Here is a 16,931-nt window from a genome sequence, read left to right on the forward strand (position 1 = left end):
ACAGGGACCAAATACATCCAACCCAACATATGAAAATGGAGGGCCAGTGTTGAATCTCTCAGGTGGAAGATCTGCCATCTTTTGAGTCTCTAGTTTTCCCCTGAGTTTCCTGCACGTTATGCAATGGTGGATAACAGACGAAACCAGTCTTTTGCATCCTACAATCCACAGACCAGCCTGCCTAACCGCATTTTCTGTGAACTGCCTTCCTTGATGCACAACCATGGTATGATAGTGCAGGACAAGCAACTTCGACACATAATGTTTGCTTGGGAGAATGATTGGATTCTTGAATGCTTTATCTAATGAAGCATGTTTGAGGCGACCCCCAACTTTTATGAGGCCTTCATCCATATAGGGGTCGAGAGTTACGATGGAGCTTGAGCTATGGACAGTTTGATTGTCTTGGAGAGAAATGTATTCGTCAGGAAAAGCATCCTTCTGAACAGACTGGAGAATGAGATTACTGGCAGCATTCAGCTCCTTTGGAGAGTGCGGCTGTCTACATTCATGCCAGCCTCTGCATGAAGGGTTTGATGTGTCGCTTGATGAGTGAGAACGAGCTTGGTGGATTAAGAAGGCAATGGCACGTACCAGTGATTTCCATTTTGAGAAACATTGGAAGCGTTCTGGTGTGAGTCCATTCTCTTGAACCTGCGTGGTGAAGGTAGTAACTCGGCGGATTTCAGCATCCACTTCAGGTTCGATCAACTCGAACGACTCGTGTTTCTGGTTCAGGTACTTTGTAAAGGAAGTCTGATCCTTTAAACCACATTGTATCCATGAGCTGGCGTGCAGGTATTGACCTTGTAGCTAGATCAGCTGGGTTTTGCTCTGATGTGACATAATGCCACTGCTCAGGGGATGTAGACTGGCGTATTCTGTGAACTCGATTATGTACGTAGACATAAAAGCGCTTTGTATCGTTGCACACATACCCAAGAACCACCTTGCTGTCACAGTAGAATTTAACAGCGTTTGGTTTGTGGTCAAGTTCTTCCAGAATGAGCTCTGCTATCTCCACTCCTAGAACTGCTCCACAGAGTTCCAGGCGAGGTATAGTAGGTTCTGGTCGTGGTGAAAGTTTTGCCTTTCCAAGCACAAATCCAACCTCACACTGTCCTTCTGCATTGACTGTTTTCAAGTATGCTACTGCTGCAAAAGCCCAACTTGAAGCGTCACAAAAAACACACAATTCAGTGTAAGTTGACTTGGAAAGGGAGGCTGGAACATAGCAGCGTGGCACACTGAGGCTGCTCAGATCTTGGAGGGATAATTTCCAACTTTCCCATGTGTCCATTTTTCTGCAGGGAGAGGAGCGTCCCAGTTTTCAACTCCATTTGACAGTTCACGTAGCAAATGTCTGCCTTTTATTGTGACTGGAGATGCAAGTCTCAAGGGGTCAAAGATACTGTTAATTACTGAGAGAACCCCGCGGCGGGTGTAGGGTTTGTCATTAACAGCTACCTTGAATGTGAATGAGTCTGTGTTTATGTCCCAGCACATTCCTAGACTTCTCTGATCTGGTAAAAGGTCATCATCGAGACTCAAGTCTTTGATGCCAGAGGCCAGATCTTCTGGTTTGAAGGCTTGCATCACAGAGACACTGTTTGAGGCAATTTTGTGAAGCTTCAGGTTGGACTCAGCCAAGGATTCACATGTTCGCTTGAGCAGATCGATGGCTGCTGATTCAGTGGGAAGCGAAATCAATCCATCATCCACGTAGAAGTGTCTCTCGACAAAGTGTCTCGTATCTGTTCCAAACTTTGTCTCGCCTTTCTGAATGGCTCTTCGTAGGCAATAGATGGCTACTGCCGGTGACGGGCTGTTACCAAAAACATGCACCCGCATACGGTACTCCTGGACCTCCTTTGCCAAGTCATTGTCCTTATGCCACAAAAATCTCAAATAATCTCTGTGGTCTGGTGAGACTAGAAATCCGTAAAACATCTGCTGGATGTCAGCAGTGACTGCAATGAGCTCTTTCCTAAACCGAATCAGCACACCAAGGAGGGTATTATTGAGATCTGGGCCCGTTAGCAGTACAGAGTTGAGTGACACACCACACTGCTCTGCACTAGAGTCGAAAACTACCCGTATCTGACCGGGCTTCTGGGGATGGTAGACCCCGAAAATGGGCAGGTACCAGCAATCAGTGTTGTCGACAGTGGGTGGAGCGATCTCTGCATGATGGTTCTTGAACAGCTTGTCCATAAACTCTGAGAACTGTTCTTTCATTTGGGGTTTGTTGTTTAGGTTGCATCTCAGTGAGCTGAGTCTAGACAATGCTTGATCTCTGTTATTTGGAAGTGGCAAGCGAGGGGACTTGAACGGTAAAGGAGCAACCCAGTTGTTGTTTTCATCCTGATGAACTTCCTTTTCCATTATCTTTAGAAACGTCTCATCCTCAAAGGACAGGGCACGCTGGTTGTCATTCTCTGTGCGCTCAAAAACCTTTTCTCCTAGCTTTTCTTCTGCTGCATGAAGTTTTGAGTTGTGTTTAACGGAGTTATTCTTGTGCTCCCCGCCGTAGCATGGTTTTTCTTTAAGGCTGATGCTGTTTGGACAAGGAGTGAAGAGAGATGGACGTCCGTTGGAGAGAATGTGCGTTTTGTAGACGTTGACAGTTGGCTTATGAGCATTGAGGCATACTTCCCCGACAATTACCCAACCCAAATCCAGGCACTGGGCAAAGGGAGCGCAGGGGGGTCCATTTACTTGTTTTCGCACTTTGTGGACTTGTATGATGTCTCTGCCGAGTAAAACTACTATCTGAGCATCTGGATCATACTTTGGTATGAGAGGAGCGAGGTGTTTCAAATGAGCATGGGCCAGAGCAACTTCAGGCGTAGGTATTTCATCTCTATTAAACACTATCTCATCGCATTCAATGAGAGGAGGGAGGTCTAGACATGGACCTCCACCTACTGGCTCTATTTGGAACCCGACTGCTTTCCTGCCACACATTTCAGTTAGACCAGCACATGTTCTCAAGTGGTATGTCAGATGACTTCCCTGGATGCCAAATAGCTCAAAGAATTAGGGACGAGCCAGTGAGCAATTGCTCTGATCGTCAAGGATCACATACATCTTGACGGAGCGTTCTGGTTGACCTTTAGGGAAAACTCGAACTAGGCATACCTTAGAGCAAGAACGTGGGGGACAGCCTTTACCGCAGATCTCAGTGCACCGTGACGTTACCTCAGGTGGCGTGTTGTCTTGGAGCTGAGGCTCTGGTTCAGGTGTGCTTTCTGGCCGGGGTTGTTGAATCACATCAGGGTGCATGGCAGAGCAATGTTTTTCACTTTGGCACTCCTCACAACTGACATTCATATCACAGTCCTTTATTGTGTGCGTAGGAGAACAACAACGAAAACACCGTCTGTGTTCTTTGAGTATGTTTCGTCTTTCTTGAATTGGCTTGATCCGGAAAGCTCTGGATTTTGCTAGTGGATGTGATTTCCTGTGGACTGGGCAGTAACGCGTTAGATCCTCCTCTTTCGTACTAGGAAGAGTGGTTGTACTGACCTCTGTTCTGTTTACAGTTAGAGGAGGTTTGTAGCCAGTTTGTTTAAATGATCGTCTCTCACCTCTGTTGAAAGGTTGGTTGCTGCATGTCACAAAACTTGGATCATTTCTCGTTTTTGCCTCCTCTTGGACAAACTTCACAAAATATAAGAAGGGAGGGAATGTTACTTGATATTTTTGTTTGTATTTTGAACCTGCGTGAAGCCATTTATCTTGCAAACTTGGAGGTAGCCTTTCCGCTATGGGCTTAACACCTCGTGGTGTGTCGAGGTAAGCGAGGCCTGGGAGATAAGATTCATTTTTCGCAACCTCCAGCTCTAGGAGCAAATCTCCTAGTTCCCTGAGTTTTACATTGTCTCTATTTGTAAGGCGAGGAAAACTGTCTAGTTTTTTAAACAAAGCATTTTCTACTACTTCTGGTGTAGCGTAACATTCTTCTAACCTGTCCTATGCTAAATGAAGGGCAGCTTTGGGGTTAGTGGCATAAACAGCTCTGATTCTCTTGACATGCTCTGAGGACTCTTTACCGAGCCATTTCACTAGGAGATCCAACTCTTGACTATATGTGAGGTCTATGTCTTCAGTTGCATTCGAAAATGATGACTTCCATGCCCTGAAATTTTCAGGGGTGTCATCGAACTTAAAGAGCCCCATTGTGATTAACTCTCTACGTGCAAGGAACTTAGCAAAGTCAGTCATAGGTGGGTAATTGTGGTGGGGATCATGGTAACTGTTGGGCCTGACATAGTCTCTTGGTGTGTCAAAAGGTTAATCTTTTTCATACATTTTCATGAGCACCGGTGAAGAGGGAGTTTGACCAGATCTCCTTGGGTCGAATGATGATGCTTTCAATGCTGGTTCGACCTGAGGCATTTCTTCTTTAGACGAATGTGACCTTAGATGGGCTTGGTGTTGCACATACTCCACGGTTCGTTGTCTGACGACTTGTGGTTGGACTGCACTCTTTACACTGTCTTCTTTGTCTTGTTCAGCAGCTGCGGCAGCTTCTAGAACCTCTGCTCTCGCCGTAGCAGCTGCGGCTTCCTTTTCTATCTCCAGCATCTTAAAATCCAGCTCTAGATTTGCTTGTTGCTTTTTAATTTCCAATTGTTTTTTACTGTAGGAAGCTTTAGCATTTGTGGCTTCAGCAGAGGCTCGTGCAAAGATGGCTGCTTCAAATACACTGGACTTAGAGGACGACTTGTAGGATGAATGCTTAGAGCTAGAGTGTTTGGATCTCAAGCTAGCTTTAGATGATGCTTTAGTTTCTGAGTTAGCCATTTCTTCTGCCTTTTCCTCATGAGAGTTGTCCATCTCTGTGTCATGAGTTTTATCTTCCACCAACTGCTGAGAATGGCTTTTCACTGTACTGTTATCACTACGTGTTAGATACTCTGTATGTTAACGTAGGTCAACAGCAAGCCAAACTCAATTTCATGAGCCAGGAAGCTGAGCGTCTTGCTCCTTTAATACGTTTTCTTGACACAACTTGAGCAGTAGTGTAGAAAGCTCAATGAAAAGTTGAGTGAAACTACAAGAAACAGAAAAACAAACATACATCAGCTCTGAATACAAAGAATAAACCTCTTGTGTCTGAACAGAATTAACCTGAGCTTCAGTTAAAAAGCAGTTATGTAGCAACTGTTGCTATGTAAATAAAAACTCAGAATATGGCTTTTATAGAACAAAAAACATTTAAAAAACAATCTCAAAATAAACCAAAACAGACAACACCAAAACAGAAGATTGACTCACAGCCATTGCTTTCGGAGGTGCAAGCAAAGATTGACAACAGAGGAGGTGCAGTTCACACATTAACAGGCAGGCTCTCTCTCTCTCAACAGGTATTCCAAAACTGCAACAGCCTCTGATACCCACAATGCACTGTTCTCTAAAAATTCTCCTCCAAACTAAAACACAGAGAAACCAATAGAACTCTTTTTAAAACTAATCAAAAACATCCAGCCTGGGCAGAACATATATAAACAAATAAATAAGAAGCAATCACATGAATATATCAATAAATAACCTATAAATGAGTGCAGAAAAAAACTGAATCAATTAGCACAGACTTGGGGATTGTAAAGACTGATGGCAACAGGCAGAAATGACTTTGTGTTGCTCTGTGGTGCACTTTGGCAAAATGAGTCCAAAGTAGAGGCGACTTTGGCTCTTCCTGTAGACAGCATCAGTGTTCTTGACCCAGTCCAATTTCTTATCAATGTGGAAAGCCAGATATTTATAGTTATCCCCAATGCCCACACTGACCCCCTGGATGGTAACAGGGGTCACCGGTGTCCTGATCCTCCTTATATCCACCACCTGTTCTTTGTTCTTTGTCACATTGAACTGCAGGTGGTTCAGTCCACACCATGTGACAAAATTGTCCACAGAAGCCCCGTACTCGGGCTCATCATCCTCACTGATACAACCAACCACAGCTGAGTCATCTGAGAACTTCTGGAGATGACAGGTATCAGCGCAATAGCTGAAGTCAGATGTATAGAGCATGAAGAGGAAGGGAGAGAGGACAGTCCCTTGTGGAGCTCCTGTGTTGCTGACCACACTGTCTGACACACATTGTTGCAGGCGCACAAACTGTGGTCTGCCAGTTAGATAGTCCACAATCCAGGACAGAAGGGGGGATTCACCTGCATCACCGTCAGTTTCTCACCCAGTAGAGCTGGATGGATGGTGTTGAATGCACTTGAGAAGTCAAAAAAACATAATTCTCACAGTGCTCGCTGGCTGGTCCAGGTGAGCGTATGTGCGGTTCAGCAGGAAGATGATGGCATCCTCAACTCGAAGTTTGGGCTGGAAGGCAAACTGCAAGGGGTCCAAATTGGACCAGAGTGCAGAGCCGTTCCAGGATGAGTCTCTACAGGGGCTTCATGATGTGGGAGGTCGGCACCACAGGCCTGTAGTCCTTGGAGTCACAGGGACGCTGTGTCTTTGGTACAGGAACAATTTAGGATGTTTTCCACATCACAGGGACCCTCTGTTGGCAGATTATTGTGTTGAAGATCTACTGGAGGACTCCACAGAGCTGGTTAGCTCAAGCTTTGAGTACCCTTGGGCTGACACCGTCAGGGCCTGCAGCCTTACAAGGGGGGAGTCTCACCAACTGTCTTCTAACATCTTCGGTGGTGATGTTTCCTGTAGAGGTAGAGGTGGCCAGCTGAGGGGTTGAGGGATGGTCACTGAGTAGAAGAGGAGGAAAGGAGGTAAGATGAAGGACTCTGAGGAGTGGGAGGGGAGAGTTGTTGGACAGCAGCAGTGGCATTGATGGGAGTGTGAGCAGGAAGAGCAGGGGCCGCAGTGTCAAATCTGTTGAAAAGCAGGTTGAGTTCATTGGCTCTGTCAACGTTGCCCTCAACTGCTCCACAACCTGCTGATCTGAACCCGGTGATAGTCCTCATCCCTCTCCAGACCTCTCTCATGTTTTTCTGCTGGAGTTTCCTCTCCAGCTTCCTCTTATAATCTTCCTTCGCTCTTCTGATCTTCACCTTCAAGCACCTCTGAATTATTCTCATCCCTGTCATCCCTGTTGCCATTTCTGAAAGCCCTCTCTTCTCCTTATTCAGGATGGTCTTGATCTCTTTTGTTACCCAGGGCTTGTTATTTGGGTAACAGTAAACTGTCTCAGTAGGGAAGATGGAGTCAACACATAAGTTGATGTAATGTGTTATGCACTCAGTGAGCTCATTGATGTCCTCCATATTCGGCTCACAGATTGCACACTAGTCAGTGGCATCAAAACATCCCTGTAGTGTCTCATTGACCTCCATTGACGCCCTCCTCACTGTCCTCATGGTTGCAGGTTGTCTCTTCACCAGAGGTATATAACATGGGCTGAAGTGCACCAGGTTATGATCACACTGTCTGAGTGTAGGGAGGGGAGAGGAACTGTATGCATCATTTACGTTAGCACACAGCAAATCCAGAGTTCTGTCCTCTCTGGTTGGACAGCTCACATACTGGGTGAAGTTGGGCAGGGTTTTGTCCATGGCGACATGATTAAAATCACCCAAAACAACCATGAATGCAGTTGGATGTTCAGTCTGCAAGCAACCTACAGTGGAGTGGACGACGTCACAGGCCACCATGGGGTTAGCAGAGGGAGAATGTAAACAGTCACTAGGACAACATGGGAACATTCACAGGGCAGGTAAAACGGATGAAGACCAACTGCCAACAGTTCAATGTCCGGGCAGCAGATTCTCTCCTTCACCATTATATGAGCAGGATTGCACCAACGGTTGTTTACTAGAACGGCAAGCCCGCCTCCTTTCCACTTACCGCTCTCGGTGCAATCCCTATCAGCCTGAACAGTCCGGTATCCCTCAATGGTAACAGTGGCATCAGGAATGTCCGGGTGCAGCCATGTCTCCGTAAAACACATTAAACTACATTCCGGGTATTCCTTCTGGCTCCTGGACATCAATGTTAATTCATTCATCTTGTTAGCCATCGATCTAACGTTGCCCCCCGTACCAGAGGGGAAAAACGGCTGTATGAAATGACAAATATAGTAACACAGTGGCTTGGATACATAACTGTAATCTGATTGTTGGATTGTAAATAGTAATGTGTTGGATTATTAGATTAGACAAGGGGTCAGATTAGAGTAACACTTTTCTCAGTAACGTGTGTAATATATTATTGTTCATGACATTTCTGCTCAAGCTGTTTACGGATCTGTCAGGTTATCAATATGTGTTCCCCCCAATTATAAACTCGTTCCTACCACCTTGGTCAACAATGTCAAGTGCTCAACTGAGGTCCAACATAACTAGAACTGTGGTTTCTCCGCAGTCTGTATTTATGTGAATGTCATTGAACACTTTGACAAGGCAGTCTCAGAACTGCAGTGAGCACGGAAACCAGATTGAAAGACATCAAAACGGTTGGTTATTGTTAAGTTGCTACTGTTAAAACACATATTTTTCAATAATTTTATTGACGAGTGGAATTTTGGAGACTGGCCCGGCATTCTGCATTACTGATTTTATACTTCTATAGTTGAATTTGGGTAATTTTTTTCTGCATTTGTGCATATCATTGATATTGGATGTGCAGATTAACCCCCTATATTTTGAATTTTCTCATTCATTCATTCTGATTCAATGGAAATAGTACTTTTAAGGCTAACAAAATGATCAGCATGGGCAACATCAGTTACAGAGACCATGGAAAAATTCACACCCTTATTGATAAACAAGTCCAGAGTGTGTCCTCGAATGTGTGTTGCTTGTTTAACATGCTGAATTAGATGAAAATTTTTAAGTATATTGCACAACTTTTTTGCCCCCATCTTTGGGCTTGTCAACATGGATGTTGAAATCTCTCACAATTATTAAGCAGTCATAATCAAATCATATGAAAGATAAAAGGTCAATAAAGTCAACGAAGAAGTTTTCCCACATATGTTGGTGTTTTGCATAGTTAGTGTCAGAGCTTGTTTATGGCCTTTTACTTCAATTCCTAGATAATAAGAAGAGTCAAAATGGCCTAAAAGACCATTCTACGGCTTAGTGCAGGGGGGTCAAACTCCAGTTCTCAAGGGCCATTGTCCTGCAGCTTTTAGATGTGCCACAGGCATAGGCATAGAAACCGGGTAAAGAAAGGTGATTTTATTTATATAGAACAATGGTCCCCAAACTACGGCCCGTGGACCGGATCCGGCCCGCCTCCACATTTGGTCCGGCCCCCTGAACAACACGAGAGAGCATTCAGATTTTTTTTCTTATACCGTATTTTCTGGACTATAAGCCACTTATATGTGGATTTTTCTTCAACCACCAGGGGGCTCTTTAGCAGGAAGTGAATCAATTGGAAGTCAAAATTGGAAATAAAAGAAGAAAGCGCCCATTAAAACGGAATTAGATTTTAATAGGGAATTGAAATTTGAGAATGTTGTTGATCAGTTAAATAGCATTGAGGGGAAAAAGAAGATTTTTTTTTAATAATACAGGAATCATTATGAGAATTTGAGGTATAGATATTAGGATCCAGTAGATGGCAGTAGTGCAACAATAATGGATCCAAGCTGCTGTTGAAATCTAACGAAGAAGAAGAAGAAGAAGAAGAAAGTGCCTATTTTCATTTAGCACGTTAGTAGCAACACGAAGGATCAGCACTTTTACTGTTACAGTTACCATTCGGAAACTACCGTAATCAGTTCAGTTAAATCTAAACTTGGCAACTTTTTCTTTTTCAACCGTAATAAATGTGATATTCAATTGACCTATTATTACTCAAATTTTGGCTGTCCGACCCCCTCTGCTACTGCTGCATTGTTGTGGAAAACCTGGAGCGGCAGAGATATCTGAGGCTTATATGTGTATGTTTACTGGTTTTATAGTCCGGTGCGGCTCATAGTTCAGAAAATACGGACTATAATCCTTCCTGGATTGTTTCTGTGAAGAACCCAGAGAGGGTTATTTGATTGTGCTTTCTGGAAAACAATACATTTCTACATTCAGGCACTCCTGCAATCGTCACACTTTTTCTGTTACAAACTGACTCCGGCCCCCCAGCAGAGAAGGGAAAAGTTATGTGGCCCCCACAGGAAAAAGTTTGGGGACCCCTGATATAGAACAAAGTGTACTGCTTCAGTTTTTATAATGGCAATTTGCATAAACTCCAGAATGTTATAAAGAGTGATCAGCTTAACAGCAATTAATTGCAAAGTCAATATTTGCCTAGAAAATGAACTTTATCCCCCAAAACACATTTCAACTTCATTGCAGCCCTGCCTTAAAAGGACCAGCTAACATCGTTTCAGTGATTGCTCCATTAACACAGGTGTGGGTGTTGATGAGGACAGGGCTGGAGATCAGTCTGTCATGATTAAGTAAGAATGACACCACTGGACACTTTAAAAAGAGGCTGGTGCTTGACATCATTGTTTCTCTTCTGTGAACCATGGTTACCTCTAAAGAAACACGTGCAGTCATCATTGCACTGCACAAAAATGGCCTAACAGGGAAGAGTATCAATCAATGAATCAATTAAATTTTATTTGTATAGCACATTTCAGCAGCAAGGTATTTCAAAGTGCTTTACATAATTAAAATGCAAACAGCATGTGACATTGAATAAACATTGAGAAAAGGAGATTTTGAAAAAGATAAAAAAAAGATAAAAACATTAAAACCCCTTTTAGGACTTTAGTTAAACGTCGTTTAACTGGGACTCAAACCCTCTGGCACTTTAGTCAAAAACACCGTTTGACAAGGAGTCCAACCTCTAGGTTTTTAGTTGAAACGCCATCAACTGGGACTCTAAACCCTGTAGAATTTTAGTTAAACATCGTTTAACTGGGACGTTTTCCGGGGGCTTTACATCATTAAAATGTAGACAGTGAGAAAGAGAAATAAAAGGAAGTTAATAATAGATAATAAGTAAAGATAAAAAACATTAAAAACATCGAAGACATCAAAACCCACACTCTAATCCTAATTTAGCCATAAGCAACTCTAAACAGGTGGGTTTTAAGTTGAGATTTAAAGACACCCAGTGTTTCAGCTGTTTTACAGTTTTCTGGAAGTTTGTTCCAAATCTGTGGTGCATAGAAACTGAATGCTGCTTCTCCTCGTTTGGTTCTGGTTCTGGGGATGCAGAGCAGCTATATCGCAGCTATAAAGATTGCACCTCAGTCAATAATCTATTGCATCATCAAGAATGTCAAGGAGAGAGGTTTCATTGTTGCCAGAAAGGCTCCAGGGTGCCCAAGAAAGCGCAAGGACCGTCTCTTAAAAGTGTTTCAGCTGCGGGATCGGACTACCAGCAGTGCAAAACTTGCTCAGGAATGGCAGCAGGCAGGTGTGAGTGCATCTGCATGCACTGTGAGGCAGAGACTCTTGGAGCAAGGCCTGGTCTCAAGGAGGGCAGCAAAGAAGCCACTTCTCTCCAGGAAAACCATCAGGGACAGACTGATATTCTGCAAAAGGTACAGGAGTGGACTGCTGAGGACTGGGGTAAAGTCATTTTCTCTGATGAATTCCCTTTCTGATTGTTTGGGACATCTGGAAAACAGCTTGATCGGAGAAGACGAGGCAAGCGCTGCCACCAGTCTTGTCTCATGCCAACTGTAGAGCATCCTGAAACCATTCATGTGTGGGGTTGCTTCTCACCCAAGGGAGTCGGCTCTCTCACAGTCTTGCCTAAAAACACAGCCATGAATAAAGAATGGTACCAGAATGTCCTCCGAGAGCAATTTCTCCCAACCGTCCGAGAGCAGTTTGGTGATGAACAATGCCTTTTCCATCATATGGAGCACCTTGCCATAAAGCAAAGGTGATAACTAACTGGCTCAGGGAACAAAACATAGAGATTTTGGGTCCACGGCCTGGAAACTCCCCAGATCCATTGAAAACTTGTGGTCAATCATCAAGAGATGGGTGGACAAACAAAAACCTAGGAATTCTGACAAAATGCAACCATTGATTGTGCAAGAATGGACTACTATCAGTCAGGATTTGGTCCAGAAGTTGATTGAGAGCATGCCAGGGAGAAATGCAGAGGTCCTGAAGACGAGGGGTCAACACTCCAAATATTGACTTGCTGCATTAACTCATTCTAACTGTCAATAAAAGCTTTTGTTACTCATAATATGATTGCAATTGTATTTCTGTATGTGATGAAAACATCTGACATACACACATGAAAACCAGAGGGCAGCAGATCATGTGAAAATATAATATTTTTGTAAATGCTCTTATGGCTACCGGGTATAAACTGTTCTTCAGTCTGTTTGTTCTTGCTTTAATACTCCTGTGTCTGCAGAGATGGCAGCAGTTGGAACAAACTGTGGCAGGGGTTTGAGGAGTCTTTTAAAATATTCTTGGCTTTCCTGAGGCAGCGGGAGATCTTCGAGAGAAGGCAGAGAGCAGCTGATGGTCTTCGGAGCAGATTTTACGATTCTCTGGAGAGTCTTCCTCTGTGCTGCTGTGCAGCTGGGGAACCACACACAGAGACAATAGCAGATGATGGTTTCAATAGAACATTGATAGGAGAACATCAAAAGTTTTTGAGAAATACTGTTCCTCCTGAGGACTCTCAGGAAATAGAGTCTCTGCTGGGCCTTCTTTGTCAGTTCTGCTGTGTTTACATCCCAGGCTAGGTTATCCATAATATGAACTCCCAGGAAACGGAAGTTTGACACCCTTTCCACTCCATCTCTGCAGATTTTTAGTGGTTGAATATCTCTTTTAATTCTCCTAAAATCTACTATGATCTTGGCTGTGTTTAGGATGAGGTTGTTGTCAGTGCACCATGCTGTCCTGTAGGCAGACTCATCGCCCCCTGAGATGAGGCCCACTATAGTTGTATCGTCTGCAAATTTAACAACGGTAGTATTTTGATGGACTGAAACACAATCGTGTGTGTACACTGTAAGAGCAGAGGGCTCAGCACACAGCCTTGAGGAGAGCCAGTACTGATGTTGATGGCAGGACAGTGGCAACAGCGTCTTCAGTTGACCATTCCTAAAAAAATCACCCATCACCTGCCTGAACTACCGACCAGTTGCTCTCACGCCATTGGTGATGAAATGTTTTGAAAGACTGGTTCAGAGTCATATTCATTCATTCATTCATTCATTCCTTCCACCTTTGACACACACCAGTTTGCTTATAGAGCTAACGGGGAACAATGATGGAGGATTTCAGGCAGGGTGGGATTCTTGCTTGAGTCAGGGACCAATTAAAAATTTTTGTAAAGACCCCAGCCAACTGGTCTGCACAGTTCCTCAGCACACGTCCAGGAACACCATCAGGTCCCGCTGCCTTTCTGGGGTTGACAGATTGTAGCGAGCGTCTCACTTCATATTCTTCCACCTTGAGGATAGAGGTGTTTAGTTGCAATGCATCATTCGGGACAGTTGCCATTGGAGGCTCCAACTCGAAACGAGCAAATTAGTGGTTCAACTTCTCTGCTAGTGAGATGTCACCTTCGGCTGCTTCATGGTTGGTTCTGTACTTGGTGATGTGCTGGATTCCCATCTAAACCTGCCTGTTGTTTTCCAGATGCTCTTCAATCCTCTCCTTGTAGTCCCTTTTAGCTTTTCTGATTCCTCTTTTAGGTTGCTCCGTGCCAAGCTGTAGAGGTCCTTGTCCTCAGACTTGAAAGCAGCATTCCTTTCTTTAAGCAGCCGCTGGACTTCTCTGGTCATCCATGCCTTTCTGTTTGGGAAGATCTGGATATGTTTTTTCACTGTAACAATGTCAATGCAGGTTTTGATGTAACAAAGAACGCTGTCAGTGAATAATTCAGGTCTGTGTGTTCGAAAATGTCCCGGTTTGTTCTTTCAAAACAGTCCTGCAGTTGCTGAGAGGCATCGTCAGGTCAACTAGTGATAGTTCTTATGGTGGAACATTCAGATTTCCTCAGGGTGGTATATGCAGGAATCAAAAACAGTGACATGTGGTCAGACTGCATCAAGTGTGGCAACTGCCTGGCTCTATAACCCAATTTGATGAAAGAGTAGACATTATCCAACGTATTGAATCCTCTGGTAGCTCACTTTACATGTTGAAATTTGGGGGCACTACCTTCAAGTTGACATGATTAAAATCTCCGGCAATAATGAAAAGAAAATGCAAATAAAATAACAAACCAAAGGAAAGCGCAAAAGAAGCTAAAGTATATAAACTAGATACTCCTGTTCTGGGTTCTAAAAATACTAATAAATTAGAACACAGGTGTCAAACTTCAGTCCTGGAGGGTCACTGCCTGCAACTTTTAGATGTGACTCTGCTGCAGCACAGCTGAATAGAATAATTTGGTCATTAGCAAGGCTCTGGACAACTTTTCTACACAAGAAGGAGGTAATTAAGCCATTTCATTTTGTACCTGTGGCACATCTAAAAACTGCAGGACAGTGGCCCTTGAGGACTGGAGTTTGACACCCCTGAACTAGAATAATCTAAAAAGTATAGTACATTTCTAAATAGTGAGTCTGTGGATTCTAAGTTTGTTCTAATTCATTTTCTGGGTTAGTAGTGAGTAGTCCACAATTTCTAACAAGTAAGAACATTTAAAAAAAGGAAAGGACGCATAGGGAAGTATTGCAACATTCAGACAAAACAAAGACATGAGTGGAAGGCGGTGACATCAAGGATTGTGTGCTTGCTGTGTTTGTGCATTGCTTTTATATGGCCATGATTCGTGTAGCTCAGTGTCCCTGTATGAGTTCGATATGATGGTGTTATCTAGAGCATGTCCTTGAGAGTGCCCAGCTCCACAGTAACATGGATGATAAGAGGAGAGGGTGAGGTAGGAAAGAGCGTTGTGCTTACATATCTTTGAGGAGATTTGAAATATGCAGCACTTTCAAGGCTACCACAGGAAAGCCAATTCAGATACAGAATGTGTAAGGTGAGGTAGATTTTAAATTTCAATCTCCCCTAAAGCCTCAGTTCATCCTAATTATCCAAATTAGAATGGCCATTCCACTGAACCAAAGCTTGCAACTTCTCCAAGATTGATTAGCATCAGAGTCCTCAGCAGGGCTGTGAGTCTCAGCAAGACTCACATCTAACTTGCATCTCTGTCCACACCACAACAGTCTGAGTATTCAGTGGTTCAGCCAAATCCATCACAAATTTGTTGATATGCCACACAAGCTCCAAGTAGCAGAAATCCTGTTATCATGAACAAATCCTCGGTGTACCCTGCCAGGTATGTCCCCACAGGACAAGAGGGCTCGCCTGTGCTCAGTCTTCTTGTCGAAAAAATTTAAACAATTGCATTGAGAGACTTGTTAACCAGATCCATAATTTGTAGATTTGGAAGGCACATTAGTCCCACCCAATATGTTCACCCCAGTTGCAAAAGATATTTGATTTTGAATGCGCAACACAGTGCCTTCAACAATTTCCTCTAAAACTCTTTTATTATGAGGAGAGCAGGTCAGGGAAGACATAGGAGAGCCTGGTGGATCTTCAGGGTGTGAAGAGATAAAAAATTATATTAATTATAATAGAACCTGAAAGGAGAACAGGCGAGGATTGATGTCATGTGGATTTTTTTTCCTATTTTTATAACTTTTCAATATTTTTTTTCATTATTTCCACACTAAGGGAAATGGTTAGGACACATGAAAAGAAAAGTGTTTGAGGAGAGGTTTTACAATAAATGAATGAATTTTTTTCTTTTTTTTTTTAGAATATTTTATTTTGGATTTTTAGTACTAACATCACAGGTATTAACTGACCGGACAAAATTGGTACACAATGAAGCACAATTCAAACAATGAGACATACTGAAAGTAAAATACATTTACAATAATATAATACAACAATCAAATAACAAGAGGGACTGGACGGGGGTGGGTAAGGTGGGTAATCTAAAGGGATGAAATAAAATGTATATGAATCAAAAATAGATTGAGAGACAGATAGTATCAGATTCGCTCATGAATCCTGTCGAGTTCAGCTCAATTACAGGATCATCAATCAATCCAATGTGCTGGTGGATTTTGCATATAACTTAAAAAAGACTGCCATATTTTATAAAAAGTCTTACTTCTATTCTGCATCCAATAGGTTATTTTTTTCTAGTATCACACAGCTATTAATCTCACAAAGCCACATTTTAATTGGGAGGGGGCGTCTGATTTCCATTTTGTTGTAATAAATTTCTTAGCAATTGCCAAAAGGACTTCTGTAAGTTTCTTGTCATAGAATGTCTTTAAATTGGAATGTGTAAAGTTCCCCAATAGACGGATCTCCGGGTCTATTGGAATCATGATGCCATGAATGTCTGATAAAGTTTCACAAACCCCCTTCCAAAAACCCTGCAATTTAGAGCAATGCCAGGTGGCATGGAAGAACGTTCCTTCCTCCATACCACATCTAAAACAAAGAGGAGATATATTGGAATTATATTTATGTAATTTTTGTGGGGTGACATATAACTAATGTAAAAAATTAAATTGTACTAGTCTACATCGAGCATTTAGAGTAGAGGTGAGGCCTTCTCTGAACAAATTACTCCATAATTGCCTCTCAATAGATTTTCCCATTTGATTCTGGAACTATCCATCCCATTTATAGCTAAAGTTGACATGAGTGCTGTATACACCCTTGAAATGATTTTACATAACAGCTGACTGGCATGACACATTTCCTCTACGGGAGACATGGACGGTAGCTTCCAACTTCCTTTCTGATTAGTTCTTATGAAGTCGCGAAGTTGGAGATAGCCAAGGAAATCTTTTTGTCAGCTTAAACTTCTCTTTTAACTGCTGCAGTGACATAAATACTTCCTTTTCATAGCAGTGCTCCAATCGGCAAATTCCCTTCTCCTGCCAGGATCTAAAGTTACCAGACTGAAAAATCTTTGGTAGCAGTCATTTCCCCATAACGGGGTTTTAGGAGAAAGAAAGCCTTCTAGCC

The 16,931-nt window shown here is 42.9% G+C and overlaps 1 protein-coding gene and 1 pseudogene across 3 annotated transcripts in view; both read right to left on the bottom strand.

The window, feature by feature from the left end:
* Window positions 1–16,931, bottom strand: part of LOC106912621 (uncharacterized) — a 64,670-nt gene that overhangs the window by 22,204 nt on the left and 25,535 nt on the right. The gene's annotated exons all lie outside the window — the stretch shown is intronic.
* Window positions 6,698–7,535, bottom strand: LOC148159855 (uncharacterized; annotated as a pseudogene).

This window comes from Poecilia mexicana, unplaced genomic scaffold, assembly GCF_051168715.1.
Source record: "Poecilia mexicana isolate PSO_F unplaced genomic scaffold, ASM5116871v1 scaffold_5, whole genome shotgun sequence".
Classification (NCBI taxonomy): domain Eukaryota; kingdom Metazoa; phylum Chordata; class Actinopteri; order Cyprinodontiformes; family Poeciliidae; genus Poecilia; species Poecilia mexicana.